Source organism: Euprymna scolopes, chromosome 20 (genome assembly GCF_053919585.1).
Source record: "Euprymna scolopes isolate OS-2025 chromosome 20, ASM5391958v1, whole genome shotgun sequence".
NCBI lineage: Eukaryota > Metazoa > Mollusca > Cephalopoda > Sepiida > Sepiolidae > Euprymna > Euprymna scolopes.
The window spans coordinates 20123982-20140738 of NC_136501.1; positions in this window are offsets into that span (position 1 = coordinate 20123982).

Consider the following 16757-nt stretch of genomic DNA (forward strand, 5'->3'; position numbering starts at 1 on the left):
AGATCGCGTATTGAAACGATAAAAAGAAAGGAAGGGAAAAATAGAGAAATGGGTATTAAGAAATAAGGAACAATGAGATTAACTTAAATCAAACGGAAAGAGAGGAATATATAATACTAGTAGGGAGACCCAACATTACTCGGGATTGCATGATGATCAACGAAAACTTCTGAAATTGACTCGTGACGTTAGGCTGTATAAGGTTACTTTAGTACTTTAGTCAAAATCGCCTGTTCCTTCTTTCATCGGATTTTTTCGATTAACTATTATCGATACTTATCAAAGACATTCCGATATAAATCTTATTTAGGAATACTGTCAGAAGCATAAAGTACATGTGTATGGAATTTCATAAAAATTTGCCCAGCCGTTTCGGAGTCCATAGGGGACGAACTCATACACACATACACGCTAATTTCCTCTTGATATAATAGTAGAAATATATATATATATATATATATATATATATATATATATATATATATATATATATATATACTTTCACTACACCGATGAAGACTGAAGGATCGGTCGAAAATATGTACTTATAAAAAAAAGTTTTTTTAATTTTTTTTCATAATATTATTATTTTGTATTCCTGCACGTCACCAATTAAAAACGAATAAAGAAAAGTTATAAGCTTTTATACTTTTCGCATTCTTTTTTATTCATATATATATATATATATATATATATATATATATATATATATATATATAAAGTAAACTAAAGAACAATTGAGGCAATATACGAAACAAACATCGAAAAAAGGCACAAGAAAAAACCTAGAAGAAACTAAAAGAAAGATAACGAGCAATCGAAAGACAGATCAAGAAATAGAAAGTGAAAGAGATGTTTTTGACAGAATATTCACAAAATAAAACGGATGGAAAAATACCAGACGACCGCTCGGCGTTTCCCGGTTGTAAGATACGCTTAAATATGATATTTTAATTCATGCAGATTTCATATTTATTATTATACAGCCAATTTTCTATTAATTATTATATTGTACCCAATATATAATAATGCAAGCCCCTCCGGCGTGACCCAGTCGTAAAAATACGCTTAAATACATTTAATTCGCGCAGTTTTGATATTTATTATTATAGAACCAAATCTGTATTGATTATTATATTGTACCAGAATATATAGTAGTGATTTCAAAAGTTTATTTTTTAAATATGACTCGGATATCATCAGCGAGAATCAAAACCAAAACACATAGCGTTCCAGCCTTAGTCGTTAAGTTTGAAAAGTTTGCTAGAAATGACGTCATGACGTCAAAATTTTAGACAAATTCAGACTTTTAGTATGATAATAAATATTTGAAAAAAATACATTGAAGACATTGCCTAGGGCTCTCTTTATCCTGCTAGAAAATTATTCACAAAATAGAGTATCCCATACATTTACACGGCTACAATTCACCACATAATTTAAGTTGAGTGTTTCTTTGTTGACTACAATATGATCATCTTCAAAGTGTAGTATCTGTTCTTCAGATGCTGCACTTCTATTTCTTGTTCTCTTTCGGTGGAGGAGAAATCCTTCACGACTGAGACAATTTTTTTTTATTTTTGTACCTTTTCTCCACGTTAAAAAATGACCCTGGTGTCTAACTCTGTCCCGTGGGGAGGCATAGTAAATAGGTACAATATGATCATCTTCAAGTCTATTGTCAACAAATACTTGTTGAGCTATTTTCTTAAGTGATAAAATTCTTACTATTCCACTCATCGTTTCCAATCCTCTCACAGTATTGTTCACTATCCGACTGACAATCTCATGAAACCTTATCCTCGAATGGCTTTTAGGTCTTCATAAGTGATACCATTAGAATACTAATAGAGATATCTCTATGGAAAGAAAGCGAGAATGGAAACAACGAAGGTCGCTCATTGGGCTAATAAGAAAAAAAACCACGCTCTATAACAGAAACGAGAGAAGAACAAATGTACACGGATCTCGCACTCTCGTTTAAGCTCCAACCTCTGTCCCATCGTCGCAATTTCTGTATCGTTTACACGTACTTCAACTAAATGTGCTCTGATGAACTCATAGCACTGGCATACATACTTCTGATTAACTCGATAAGAAGCAAGATAACATGCTTGCACTGTTGAGGTCCTTATATGCCGAAAAGTCTCCTATTCTAACTTGAAACTCATCAGGTAACCTAATAAACAGCAAAATCCCACCCTTTACTATTGAGGTCCCTAGATGCCAGGCAACCTTCTATTCTAATCGTTTCCACCCTCGATCTGCTAGACTTTGAAATTCTTTCCCTGTTGCAAAACTTTAATTGTACTGTGAACAAACATCTCGCTGCTCAACTCCCCACAGTATGCTTTTAGATATAATCCCAAAAAGTAAATTCTTACATTCTATGTGGCAATATGTCTCGTTTGGGGTTAATAAGAGTAAAAAAAAAAAAAGGAAGTAAAAGGTTGAGAAATGAGAAAGGGTGAGATTAACTTGAATAAAAAAAGGAAAGAAAGAAATATCAAGTTGACAAGAAAGTTAGTGTGGTTTTTAACTGTTAAATTCAGATAAACATGTCTCAACTCCAACAACAAATTATTGATCAAAATAAGCATCATCAGAATTAATAGACTTTTTGCCAACGCAAAACAAGTGTATTTATTCCATTAATTTAAAAATCTTGCGTTTTGGTGGCCGTAAGTCGCTGAAGGTGTTTTTGATATCGCTTAGGTTTTGGAAGCATTTCTCACGCAGAAAGTTGTCGAGATGCGTGAAAATGTAATAGTCGGTAGGAGACAAGTCAGGAGAGTGTGGCGGATGAGGCAGAGTTTTGTAGCCCAATTTGTTCAACTTTTGCAGGGTCGGTTTAGCAACGTGCTGTGTGGCATTGTCATGGAGGAGAATTGAGCCTTTTAAATTGACTAATGCTCAGTGTCATTGTCGAAGTTTCTGATGCATTTCATCCATTTGTTGACAGTACTTGTCTGTCGTAATGGTTTCGCCTGCATTAAAAAAAAACTAATGGATGCGATCGGTCGCAGACCACCAACAGTCCGCGTGACATACTTTTAGTGCAACTCTGGCTTCGGGAAGTATCATAGAGTGTCGGCGTCTAACCACTGAGCTGAGCGTCGAAGATTGTCGTAAAGGACTCACTTTTCATCGCAAGTCACAACTGGGTCGATAAAGGGGTAGTTCTTGTTATATAAAAGAGGGGAAGATGACACTTCATAACGACATTTCTTTGGTTGTCGTTCAATTCAGTTTTTTTGTCTTTCCAATCTCTATCAAGTGGTTGGAAATCGTCGTATACGTTACGTCTAATTCAAAAGCAACATCCCGAAAAGTTCTGCGTGGATTGGCTTCGACTAAAGCTCTTAATTGATTGTTGTCAAAATCCAATGACTGACCACTACACTCATCATCTTAAAAACTAGTCGCCGCCACGAAATTCCTTAACAACCATTGTGCTGTGCGTTCGGTAGTAGTTCCTAGACCAAAAGCTTCCTTTATATTGCTGGATGTTTCAGCAGTTTATCGGCTTAGCTTGAATTAAAATAAGAAAATTGTGCGAATTTGCTTTTTTTCCATCTTATATTCAACGTGATGCAAAAGAAGACATAATTGTTTTACAACGACTCTAATTTCAGCGATTAGATAGAGCGAAAAACATCATATATAAAGCAAAAGTATTATAACGAAAACTTATTTTAAAATACATCATTTGAAATCAAAATTTAAAATTCCGCAAACTTTCCTCCTTTTTTTTACACAGTGATCACCACTTATCAAGGCCCGGAAGCCACTCAGGGATAAGGGTTATTGCAAGTACATTACGTTAGTGTGGAGATTTGATGAAGTGTTTAATTAAGGGGGCGGTTCATTAGGAATTTGTTAACATTGGACTTGAACACATCCAAGTTGTAGTCCGGAGGGAAGCAGGCAGACGGAACAGAGTTCCACAGGCGTGCAGTTCTAAGAAAGAAGCTTTGTTCATGGAATCCGCGTTTTGATTTAGGCACAGATATAGAGTGGGGGAAATTTTTCACGATGGATTCAGCTAGACGGGTGTTTTTCGTGAAAGATTGGCGAGGGGGGGGACAGAGATTGGAGTTCAGACGAGCACCTGCCATGGAAATAACGATAAAACAAGGATAGGCTCGCAACGTCTCTTCTGTGGGAGAGAGGTTGCAGGGTAGAGAAAATGACATCCCCCACTAAGCCACGAAGTCTATTTTGTACTCTGTCAAGGCAGGATAGGCTGTTTTTAGCAGCTCCTACCCAGATATGGCAACAGTATTCCATCCTTGGACGTACTTGGCTTTTATATAGATAGAGAATTGCATCAGTAGTGAGATATCTTCTGGAGCGGTAGAAGGATCCCACCATCTTTTCAGCGACCTTGGCAACAGACTTGATGTACGTGTTCCATTTCAGATCAGGAGTAAAGGTCAACCCCAGAAGCTTGTCAAAACACGGGGCCTCACCCAGACGAGAGCCATCCATCACAATTGATGCCAGCTGGGGATCAGAGCGTTGATGATGTTAGGATAGGAGTTTAGTTTTGGATGCATTAAAGGTAACCAGCTACGTCTTCCCCCACTGAACCACGCGCTCGAGATCAGAGGAGAGAGAATCAGAGAGAACTTTGTCATTTACAGCCTTTGATGTGTTGCCGTAGATGGTCGTGTCATCAGCATAGATGTCAACGAATGATTTAAGTATGTGTTTAGGAGGTCATTGATGTAGATCAGGAAGAGAGTTGGGCCCAGGATTGACCCCTGAGGGAATCCAGCATTTATATTGCAGGCCTCCGATTTTTGTCCATCTACCACTACTCTTATGAGCCTATCGGAGAGAAATGATTTAATGATTGAGAAAGCATTTCCAGTTATACCGTAGCTGGAAATCTTGTGAAGTAGACCCTTATGCCATACCTTGTCGAAGGTCTTTGATATGTCAAGAGCAATTGCCCTAGAAAGGAAGCCTTTGTCAAGAGATTCACTAATCCTGTGGGATATAACCGTCAGCTCATCTACGGTAGATCTTGCAGAGCGGAAATCATATTGTGTGTCACTAAGAAGGTTATTCCTGCTGAGGTGGTTGACTATTTCTCTATTTAATATGGATTCCAGCAACTTACTCATAACACACAGGAGACTTATAGGTCTGTACTGAGAAGGAGATGACTTATCACCTGAATTCTTAAATACAGGGCATACTGATGAGGTCTTCCAGGGAGTCGGAAAGCACTTCTCCTTAAGGCAGCGCTTAAATAGTTTCATAAGTATGGGAGCAAGTTCTGGTTGAAGCTTTTTTAACACTATAATTGGGATGCCATCAGGGCCAGTTGCTTTACTGGAATCTAGGTTCTTGATTAGCTTGGCGACCTCATGCACGGATATGTGTATGTTACCTAGCTTGTTCTGTGTTATAGGAGGAAATATAGGGAGTTGATGGTCTTCGTCGCATAGGGTAAATTAGTTGCAAAGTTCTTTGCAAATAGTTTGGCCTTGTCTGACGCTGACGAGATGACCTCTGGTCCATTGATAATGGTTGGGATAGAACGCACACTTCTGTTCAGGATCCTATTTGTTATTTGCCAAAACTGGTGGGATCCAAGCCGTTGATCAGCTACCTTGGATTTAACAGACTGGGCATATAGCTCTCTTGCATTTTTTATTACTCTTTTACAGTGGTTGCTGGCAGACCTGAAAGCAGCTTTAGTCTCAGTGCATCTATTACGTTGGTAGCTATGGAAAAAGTGATTTCTGTGCGCGATAGCAGCAGCACATTCTGGGGAGAACTATGGCTGGCTGTTAGTTTTGTTTGGATTTTTTTTAGATCTGATACTATAGAGGACACTTCCTTTTTAAACATTATATATTGAGTTATATATAAATAAATATATATTATTTATTTATATATAACTCAATATATAATCATATATCAAAAATGAAAAAGAATTGAGGTGATATACGAACGGAACATCGAAAGAATACAAGATAAAACCAGAAAAACTAAAAGAAAGAAAACAAGAGGGGATTCGACAGATAAAGAAAAAGTGGAAGAGATGTTGTTTTGCAAAATTAGAAAGACAGAATATTTAGAGGATTGAAAAAAAAAGATCAAAATATGTTTTCTTTCTTCTCTGATAAGCGACAAGTGATAGAAAATCTCAGGAGAATTTTATTCGCCATTTTTTTTTTTTTTTTTGCGCCGTCCATTCTTTGTTCGCGTTGAAGTAGACACTCGAAAAGTCGGGGGCAAAGTCCTCTGCCGTCAGCGACACACCCAGGGTGGCGAGGAGTCTGCCTTGCAACCCCGGGATGTGTGAATGCAGAACTGACAAGGATCGCTTCCTTGGCGGCCACCAAACACGACCGACTCTGTAAAAATTCCCCAGTGGCGAAAGCGGCTTCGTTGCCTTCAGTGGGAAAAAAATAAAAGTGAAAATAAAAAAAAAATCAGCAGGCATTTTTCAATTAAAATGAACAGATTCAGGGGAAAAGCAACGCCTCGCTCTATGAATATAAATAGAGCCATATATGTGTGCTAGAAGAATACCTTCGCAGGAAGGGTGCATAACTAATATTTGTAGCACCCATTCTTCATATTTCATTTATGTTCGGCAAAGTGAAAAGGTGTGCTTTCGGGCTAACAACACCTTAATAACAAAGTTTACAAAAAACTAATGCGCCCGTGTTACTCACCGTGTTGTCTGGAATAGTTATATATTATTTATTCATTTATTTACAAAGGGTAAACACTTATCAAAGCCCAGAGGCCACTGGATGGGTAAGGGTTAATGTGCGTACGGAAGTCATTGGGACAATAGTATAGTAATCGTTAGTGGAAATTTGGTTTAATTAGATTATTTAAACGGACGGTTAAACAATAACTTTCTTACGTTGGATTTGAAGACGACTATCTTGTAGTCAGCTGGAAAGCAGCCCAGCCGAGCAGAGTTCTACAGACGTGCAGTTCTAGAAAAGGAGCTTTATTGAAGGAATCCATGTTTAGGTTTAAGAACCGATAGTGTGGGGGAAATTATTGACTGTGGTTTTGGCCAGTGAGTGTATTTTTTTGTGAAACATTGGCAAAGAGGATTGGAACTCAGTCGAGTCCAATAATACTTTATAATAAGTTTATTAGTTTATGAGTTTACTCCGCACAGACAGTATTGACGTTGATTCACGTGTGTGCATGGGTCAACCCGCTTAACATCTTATAAGATAATTAGTGATGGTACGACTCCAATGGCTTACCTATTCCGATACAATTACTTATCCTATTCTAAATTCCTGATTCAGATACAATTACTGATTCCGATTCCGCTTCTAAAATCGCTTGAAATGTATGATTTACTTGTTTTGGGGAGGATCGATTTAGCGGTAAGCCTTCATCTACTTTTAAATGTAGATACGATTGTCTTTTTTATTTGACAAACAATGTTTTTCCCTGTGTTAACGAGAGGCTTTTCGAAACTAATGCCTCCTATTTTTTTTTTTACGTGGAGGTCACCACTTATCAAGGCCCGGAAACCACTCGGGGATAAGGATTATTGCGTGTACAGTAATTTAGGGGATATTACTGTAGTAATCGTTAGTATTGAAGATTTGATAATGTGTCTTACTAAAGGGGGCGGTTCATTAAGAATTTGTTTATCTTGGACTTGAAGACATCCAAGTTGTAATCAGGTGGGAAACAGGCAAACGGAACAGAGTTCCACAGGTGTTCACTTCTAAGACAGAAGCTTTGTCCATGGAATCTACGTTTTGATTTAGGCACAGATAAAGAGTGGGGAAAATTAATGACGGTGGTTTCAGCTAGACGGGTGTTCATTGTGAAAGATTGGCGAGGGGGACCAGAGATTGGAGCGCAGACGAGCACTTGCCATGGAAATAACAATAAAACGAAGACAGGCTCGCAACGTCTCTTCTGTGGGAGAGAGGTTGCAGGGAAGAGAAAAGGGCATACCCCACTAAGCCACGAAGTCTATTTTGTACTCTGTCAAGGCAGGATAGGCTGTTTTTAGCAGCTCCTACCCAGATGTGGCAGCAGTACTCCATCGTTGGACGTACTTGGCTTTTATACAGATAGAGAATTGCATCAGTAGTGAGATATCTTCTGGAGCCCAAATGGATCAGATGGGATTGAAAATTGCATCCTTATAATGACTGAACGTATGTATTCATGACCTGAAATTTCATAAATCTGTCGCAGATCTTGACGGTGTGAAATCCTAAAAAAACAACCCTGTAATTGGCATACGTCAGCAGAGAGGCTTCATTTAATTCCTGCATGCAACAAATTTTGAACCGATCAACATTCTCCGGTATCTGTTGATGTTAGCACAGTTAGGAGATGGGTTCGTTAATTTCAGAATGGCGACAGAGATGTGAGTGAAAAAGAGCGCCCTGAACTCTCATGCACAGCCATTTCCCTATCGCTGGAAAAAAAGTGCATTAATAATGGTTGTGACTGTGTAGGAAAAGAAATTATGGGGCACAAAACGTCTTTCGTTTTAATTTTTATTTTATTTAGTTAAAAAAAATAGGATGAATTACTTTTGAAAGACCCTTATATTATATCCAACATTTGGATGACATTATTGCAAGATTTCAATCGTTATTTTTCAAATGCGCCGTTTTTTTTTCGAGTTATCACTCGAGACTATTTTACTTGTGTCATTTTTCCGATGCCAGTTTAATCTATAATTTATTTTTTCTCTGGTAGATTTCAAATCAATGAATATTTATCGTGTTATCATTAGTGCCAGCAACGGAAAATTAAATCTTAAACATGTATAGATATAGGAGTTATCGGTTCCTGACAATAGGAGGAAACAAGAGTGATCTCCCCTGAACAGAACGGCTACTAGAGTAACTTTCACTGATTTCTATAAATACAGAACGCGCGGGGCGACCATTTGTAATTTTGTATCAAGCCCATCACGAGCCGGAATGATACAATATCCCGCTTTACACAACTCTTACAAAACAAAGAAAACAAATTAAAAGAATCGGTTTTGGAATCGAATCAATTTTTTTTATTACTATACCAATTCCGCTACGCAAAAAAGTTCCGATATTTTTAATTCCCGATTCCGATAAATCGCCACAAAACAAAACGCAATATAAATAAAAATCTGATGTAGAGGAATCCTTTTTTTCTTTATTGTTTATTGTTGTAATTATTTCGCTTATTTTAACGGTTTTTTTTTCTGATGCGAGATCGAATATCCGGTTAGACACCATGAATTTTAAAGATAACAAACAATAATCTGACCACATCACTGACCGTACAGAATATATACTCTGTATGTCATAATAATTGCTTTATTATTTTACATGACAATCCTGTACATAGACACATATAAACATATAATCCTGTGCTATGTGAAATCATGTGCTTGACCGTTCGCCAACAATCGCCCATCCGAACGATTTGTAGCGGTCTCATTCTCTTTCATCTTTTCTTCTCGTTCTGGTCGTGTCTTCATTTCCCACACATTGGCAACTGCCATACCCAGATATATAAAAAAACTGAAAAAATATAAAACACAGAAAACACAAACTCCAACACATACTGTAAGTTGGAGTCTGGGTGCGTGGGTGACACCATCAACATTCTAAACGTTAAAGTCGACATCTTAGTTTTTTCTAGTTGCTCATTAATTCCTCTCCCCATCTGCCTCGAGTCGCAACTTGCCTGCAACTGTTATAAACTTTAAAACTAGTAAAACTCACCTCTCACTTCTAAATTATCCGTAAACCAACTCCAAATATATACTGTACATCCGGTCTTTTGTTACAGTTTCCGTCACACCTTGACTAACTGTCTTATTTCAGATGCCTCTGTATGCTTTGCTGAGCAATTTTTTTACAGTATATTTTCGGGGGAATGTCCATAATGTCACACATATATACATATTTAACTTGAATTAGGAGAACGCGGCTTTCACGATATACTTTAATACGCCTGACAACCAGTTTGGTCAGGGAAATCGGATCGTCGCCATATTATATATTGAAAATCTACACCGCTAGGTAGAGATTAGTGTGAATTTCGAGAGCGTTTCATTAAGTATATGTCCAGACAGCCTGACGGCGAATGGAAATAGGCTCAGTGCACCTAGTAAGTGAATCAATAAGCGGTCAAGGACTAGTTCCCTAGACAAAACACTACAAGCAAGTTAGAATGAAATTGTGCGACGCGTTCGACACAGAGTTTTCGAGGCAGTTGGCATCGGGAAAACCGACAGATTACACGTGTTGATAATGTAAAAATCTGAGAAATTTCCTCGAGAGTTTTCCGTTTGGTGACCAAATTTTAAGCTAAATAAGAAAGTTAAAAAGAATAAACTAATTTTAACCTAACTTTTGAAAGTATAAACTTGTAGTCACTCCCCTTGTGAAGGAACTTTTCTCCGCAATAAAACCTTAAAAACTTCTAACAAATCTCCTTGTCTTTTCATACACATACACTTATATTCATAAGTTATTCGCCCGAGTTAAACAGTCACGGGACTATTCAATTATGCAAGAAACGGACACCCGAAGAAAGCGAGGTCAAATATATGTAGTTGAGGTCACACACTATGTAAAACAAAATACTTGTATTAATTTATTGTGTGTACCGTTATACACACGCGTTAACGTGTAGATACTCGAAATCAACACGCTGTAGCAGAGTACGTCGCAAGGAACATAAGGCAAGTAATAACTCGACTTTTTTTTGTAACAACGACTTACGGGTATTTCTCGAATAAAGCGTAATCGTGCTCCTTCTCTCTGACTTCTGTCCTCTCGAACATGATCATCAGCATGTGCGCACGTTCTTTATATAGTCTTCCTCCTTTTTTTTACTGTGACGTCACTTCGCACACGGCTCGGCATTTGCATAATCTTTAACGTGTGTTTCTTGATCGCTCACCGACGATAAGCGTTTGTTGTAAAATGCATATGCTTCCCATGCGTTTTCTTCGTTTAAAGTTTATTCGTTTAATGATTGTTTACTAAATGTTACACTCCGTGTTGCAGGCGGTTTCTTTAGCCACTGCGACACACGCATAATAATCCAATGGGTTGCAACCAAGCAAGATTGATGGGGAAAAGCAAATGTGGGGACTAGGTAAGCCGCGGAAATTCCCCAATAGCTCCTTCTGGGATTTCTGGAGCTGTAACACGGAGCTAAGTCATGCTGGCATACGTATAGTCCTCCACAGTCACACTTTTAACTTATTGCTTGACAACCGTGGACAACAAATCAATATTGCTATCCGAACTGAGTCTGAATCCTTTCAGTTGTAAACCATTTTAGTTTTAGAAAAGAAATGTCGTTCCAAACAAAATGACAGCATCAATCCTTTGAATTGTAAAACCTTGCAAACGAAGACCAAAAGTTTCCGGTAGATAGCCAATCCGAAAAAAGTCTTGAATTGGAAAAGCTTACAAACTAAGAAAAAGAATATAGTTTTCGGTAGGTAACAAATTTGAAGAAATCCTGAATTAAAGAACAACATTTCTTCTGAGGAGACGAAAAGTTAGGTGCAGGAATTCTTAGGAGATTCAGTATATTTATGAAGTGATTCCGTTTTCTGATTGGTTGATAGCAGAGCACAGTTCCATCTGATTGGTCAGTTCCTATCACCCCTGTTTATAAAAGGAACCTTTTTTTTAGGAATAATACCCTCATAACTATACAAAAACTATTACAACACATCTGATTTGAATCTCTGAAGCATCACAGCCTAACGTTAGAAACACACCCACAGACTATTACAGTTTCAGAGTCTTAGTCTTCATAACTAGTAAGGCTTCTTAAGAACTGTAGACTAGCCAATAACTGTTCTGCGAATTGTTCAACTGATCCTAATGACGAACCAGATAATCCGGTGTCCGATTAGGTTTTTGAATTTATTAAGGAGTTTCTTAGTTTTCCTTGTGGACTGTTGAAACTCATTGAGAAGTAGTGAAGTTCCTTGTTCAGTTTTTTTTAATAGTCGTTACTCAACACTCATCCGGAGTCTTTCTGCACCTTTTCAGATTGTGTCGACGAACATGGTTAGAACGCCTTCTACGATTCTTCTAAAATTCCGGCGTTTTCCAATATTCCATGCTTTCCAGCTCTCCAGCACCAACGATCCACAGGAGACTCAACATGTTGCACTATTTCGCTAGTAAATAATTCAAATAAAAGAATGTCAAAATAAAATCTCAATTTTCTCTTGAATGCGATAGATAAATAAATAGATCATAATCATCTATAATCTATAATATAAATCTAACCTGTCTGTTTAAATGTATGTATGTATCTTTATATGTTTGCCTAGAACTTTCGACAGAGGCGACAGATTTTCACAAGATCGGTATCACTTTGAAGCTCGACCCTTCGTGCGACAAATATCGACAAATTGGCGAAAAACATTAATTTCTTCACCCTCAACCGGGCACTTTTCTACAGGGAGGGATCGCTTTTTTCGCCGATGTTTTCGAAAGTCATCCCCTATTTTCGCTTGTCTAGCCTTAATTTAAACCTACGTTACTTCCGGTTTGGCGATGGGCGCAATAGCAAAGACGTCAGGGTTTTTTTTCACGTTCTTTGCCTCCTTCGCGGTACGGGTCCGAACCTGCCTACTTACTACCACTTTTTTTGCTCAACACACACCTCCAATCACCCGGACAACGCCGGGCACACATGCTAGTATCGTATAAATCAGATGATTCTATTGTTGGTATTTGTTTCTGAATTTCTATTCATACTTATTTCCAGAAAGATGCTGGATACTTACTTAAGGATCTACGTGAAAGTTGCCAACCCAGGAAGTGAAAGCGATTTTTTGGACCGAACTGGATTCGAACTTACAACACTCAGGTCGTTAAACTGTATCGTTAATCACTGAACCAACGTCACCTCCTGGTAGATGGATAGTTGGCAATAATATAAAAGCTGCTTTAACCAGTTCAGATCAATTTGAATGAGAATCAATTTAAAAAAAAAAAAAGAAGCAAAAGTGAAGCTTTATACAGTAGAATCTCGGGATACGGTGGTCGTAAGATACGGCTTCTTCAGGTTACGATGTGGAATACGATGTTTTTCTCGACCCCTGGTTACAGTATTTTCCTCGCCTTACGGTATTATTTATAATGTTATTTGATTATATACATGTGTATTATATACAGCACTGTATTTTGTCACTAATTTTTAATACCGTATACCGGGGTTATACTGTATGTAATAATTAAAATATTTAATAGAGTTTAAGTAAATAATTTTTTTAATGTAAAATTGCATCATTTGATGCTTTAATAAGAATTTCCGAACAAATCATTCTGTTTTCCTGGTAATGAAAGATGTTCAGGCGTATTTAATATTTTTACCAGAGTTTTCGGACTATTAACTCTGTAAATCACGTTGACACTCGATAGATCACCGAAATTAATCAACGTTGAGCCTGGCCAGTACCAGATGGGTGACCATTGGGAAAGATGAGGCGCTGTATGTACCGCAATGTAAAATACCAGGTTGAGAAACTGGCGCGATCCATCCTTCTCTCAAGGGTAGGTGGGACTCTCTTAAGCGATGGTAGGCATCCCATCTAGTGATGGCGTCGCGATAAAAACTACCTTTGATAGCCCTGGCGAAGTATCAAGTATTCAGCTACGGACAAGATTTGAATTACACTACAAACTCGTGTAGTGAGTTCAATCTCTGCTACGGCCGCACTGGATTGAATTGGAACTCTGTAAAAAGCTTTTAAATTATATACCTTAATTTTTTTTTACAGTGCTTTGAACATGAATATTTGTTTGTTTTTTTAAACTGAGTTATTTTTTTGCTGGACATTTTTTCTGTGTTTGACTTTTTATATCGAACGATTAACAATTTTGATCATCCAGTTGCCATTTTTCTGTGGTCTTTTCCGAATGTCTTTTATATGCTTTTATAGGGCGATCACGTGATCAGTCTGGATTATGTGTTCACTCTCGGTTCGCCGAGAAACATGTGCAACATTTATTTTGTTCTGAAATTATATTGAAGTCATAGAACGATAAAATTATGAATTTAATATAATGTTTCCCTAGACTGATTTAAATAATATAGATATGAAAATGATAAATTATTATTTTCTTTGGTTATTTCATCTCAAACAAATGAATCCATCACGTGGAGGACGGTATACGAGATATCAGATCAATTTCCAGTAATTTTTTTGGATAGTAGCACTGCCTAGAGATGCTCTTTCGACGATAAAAATTATTATAGCTGTCACGCTATGCCGAAGGAATTAAATAAATAGAGACACTTGGCTGACGATAGAACTGCAGCTGTTGTAAATCCATATGATATTCTGCTTGTTTTTTTCCTTTGTTAGTCCGTACGTTACGCTTTGAAAAAGGCCAAATACAATTGTTGAAAACCAAACTGGTACAAAAAAAAAGCCAAATTCCCGAAATTTAGCTTTCAAAGGGCCAATCTGGCAACCTGAGACTAATTATTTCCCTTTAATGTAGCCTCGTTCTCGAATATCATTATAATAATATGTGATCATTGCTGTAATAGTGTGATAAAGGAACTCACAGTAATTAGACAGGCAGTGCTTCTTCACCGAAGAAAGAAATCAGCGAAACATTACGTAAAAAAGAACACATTCGAAAGAAACAGGGAAAAATGTACATTGTCTACCAAAAGGTGTCGGGCTGAAAAATAAATTAAAATCGCCCCTTTCAATATTACTTTATAATTTTTATTGAACTATGTAGCACGATATTAATTTCTGAGTATTTATTAGTATTTATTAATTTATCTCATTTGGGTCAGTTCTATATTTAAAATACAATAAACATTATTTCCATAGAAACGGCAATAAACTCATATTTGCTACATGTTATTGTTTTCTTTTTTAAAACTAATTTTTGCCGTTATTCAGAAAAATTTCAGCTTTATCAAAATATATTTGTGGATTAAATATATTTCTCGTTCAGTGGAAATTTCATGGGTCCTGCTAGTATTTATTAATATAATAAGCTAACACCACTCATATTTACAAAGATTGCTGTAAAAAGAAAAAAAAAACAAAAGAAGAACGAAAAGAAATATGCAGTCTGATTAATCGACCAACACTACGACCTGTTAACAAATTTTCAGATGTCACGAGACTGCCATGCAATAAACCGACTTTTCTCATGTGAATAAACGTTTAAAAAAAGGCTTAAAGGTTATATTCGCTTTTTTGGCCTCTCCAATTGTTTGGCCATGTACAGCAGGGCACCTTTTTCAACAACACCATAAAATGCCTGCGTATGCCATGCAGACGAAGACCTGGTTTGTTTGCACATGAAGTGATTTTGATTGCAGGCAACATAGTTGATATCAACCTTTTGAATCAGACCTGTTAGAAAGCAGAAATGAGAGGTGGCCTGGTGGTGCCTACTCAAATTCAAAAACCAGATGATGATGATGATCGGTAAAACGTATCAATTGAATATTTGTGAATACCTAAATCTGTAGTACCATTCATAAAGTGTATACTATTTCATATAGCTATTTTAGATTAAATTTGATAAGAAAATTACATGACATAACACTACAACCATTTCACAATGTTGACGCCTCCGTTCAGTTTCAAGCGACAATGGATACCCGCCGTAAGGGTAGCTGCGCGTGTAATTGTTCGGCAAGGGTTGCGAAATCTCAAACCACACCTCTCTTAAATTGGTATTGCTTGAGTCCAATGGCAGAAAGAAGTGCTTGATGACTGGAAATAATGCCGAGATAAGCGGAGAGCCCATACAGCAAGTGGAATTCCCAAAGGTTCACCCATCTTTGTACTGACCAAGCTCAACGTTGCTTAACTAACGGGAACCGGTGCGTCAGCGTGAATTACGCCGTATATAATAGATATGCACCCAGAAAAAAAAAACTATACAAACACATTCGTCTTAATTTAAGAAATAAGTTGACACAAATGTTAACAGGTTGGAAGAAAATAATAAAGTCTCGATTCAGAAGAAAAAAAAATGACCCTTATTTTCACAACTGAGGAACAACGTCGAAAAGCATATATTTACGCTTAGGGGTGGTTACCTCTGTCCCAGCAGCGTAACGGAGTAATATTAAGTCGTGCGTCTCCCTGCAGGGCCTTTTTAGAGACGCTTCGAAGATGTGAAACGCTGTCGCCGAGGTCTGACGCCGAACCTAAGCAAATATTTACGCTGCCTGCGCATGAGCTAAAAAAAAAAGAAACGTCTTTTTGTTTGCTGGGTCCACGACAGGGTGCCAGTCGAACGATGGGGTTCACCGTTGCGGGTCAAGACGTGAGCATTGCAAAAAAGAGAATGAATCGTTTAGTCTTCGCCCGCCCGCCATGCTACGACATCGTCGGTGGTAGAACAACCGCAGACAGTCAGACAGACCTTTGATGGCAGGGATCGTAGCTCGTTCGGTTAAAACGATGTCATCCATTTTTATTCGCTTTCCTCAAGGATAAAATGACAGAGCAGCTTATTTCTTTTCCTATTTCAACTTTTTTCGAGTTTGAATTTTAATTCATATATCTGTTGTTAACGATTTTATTTTTTAAATTCTTATTCAAATTAAACGCACTGTGCAACTTGGACGCAAGAGGCTACTATTTGGGACCAAATCTGTATGGACACTATGGAGGGAGTTGGGCAACGAGATGGATGTTCACATTACAATTGATGGTTGGTTGTTTTTGTTTTACGGCATCTCAACCCTTTTCAGGTTATTTAATGCCGAATCCA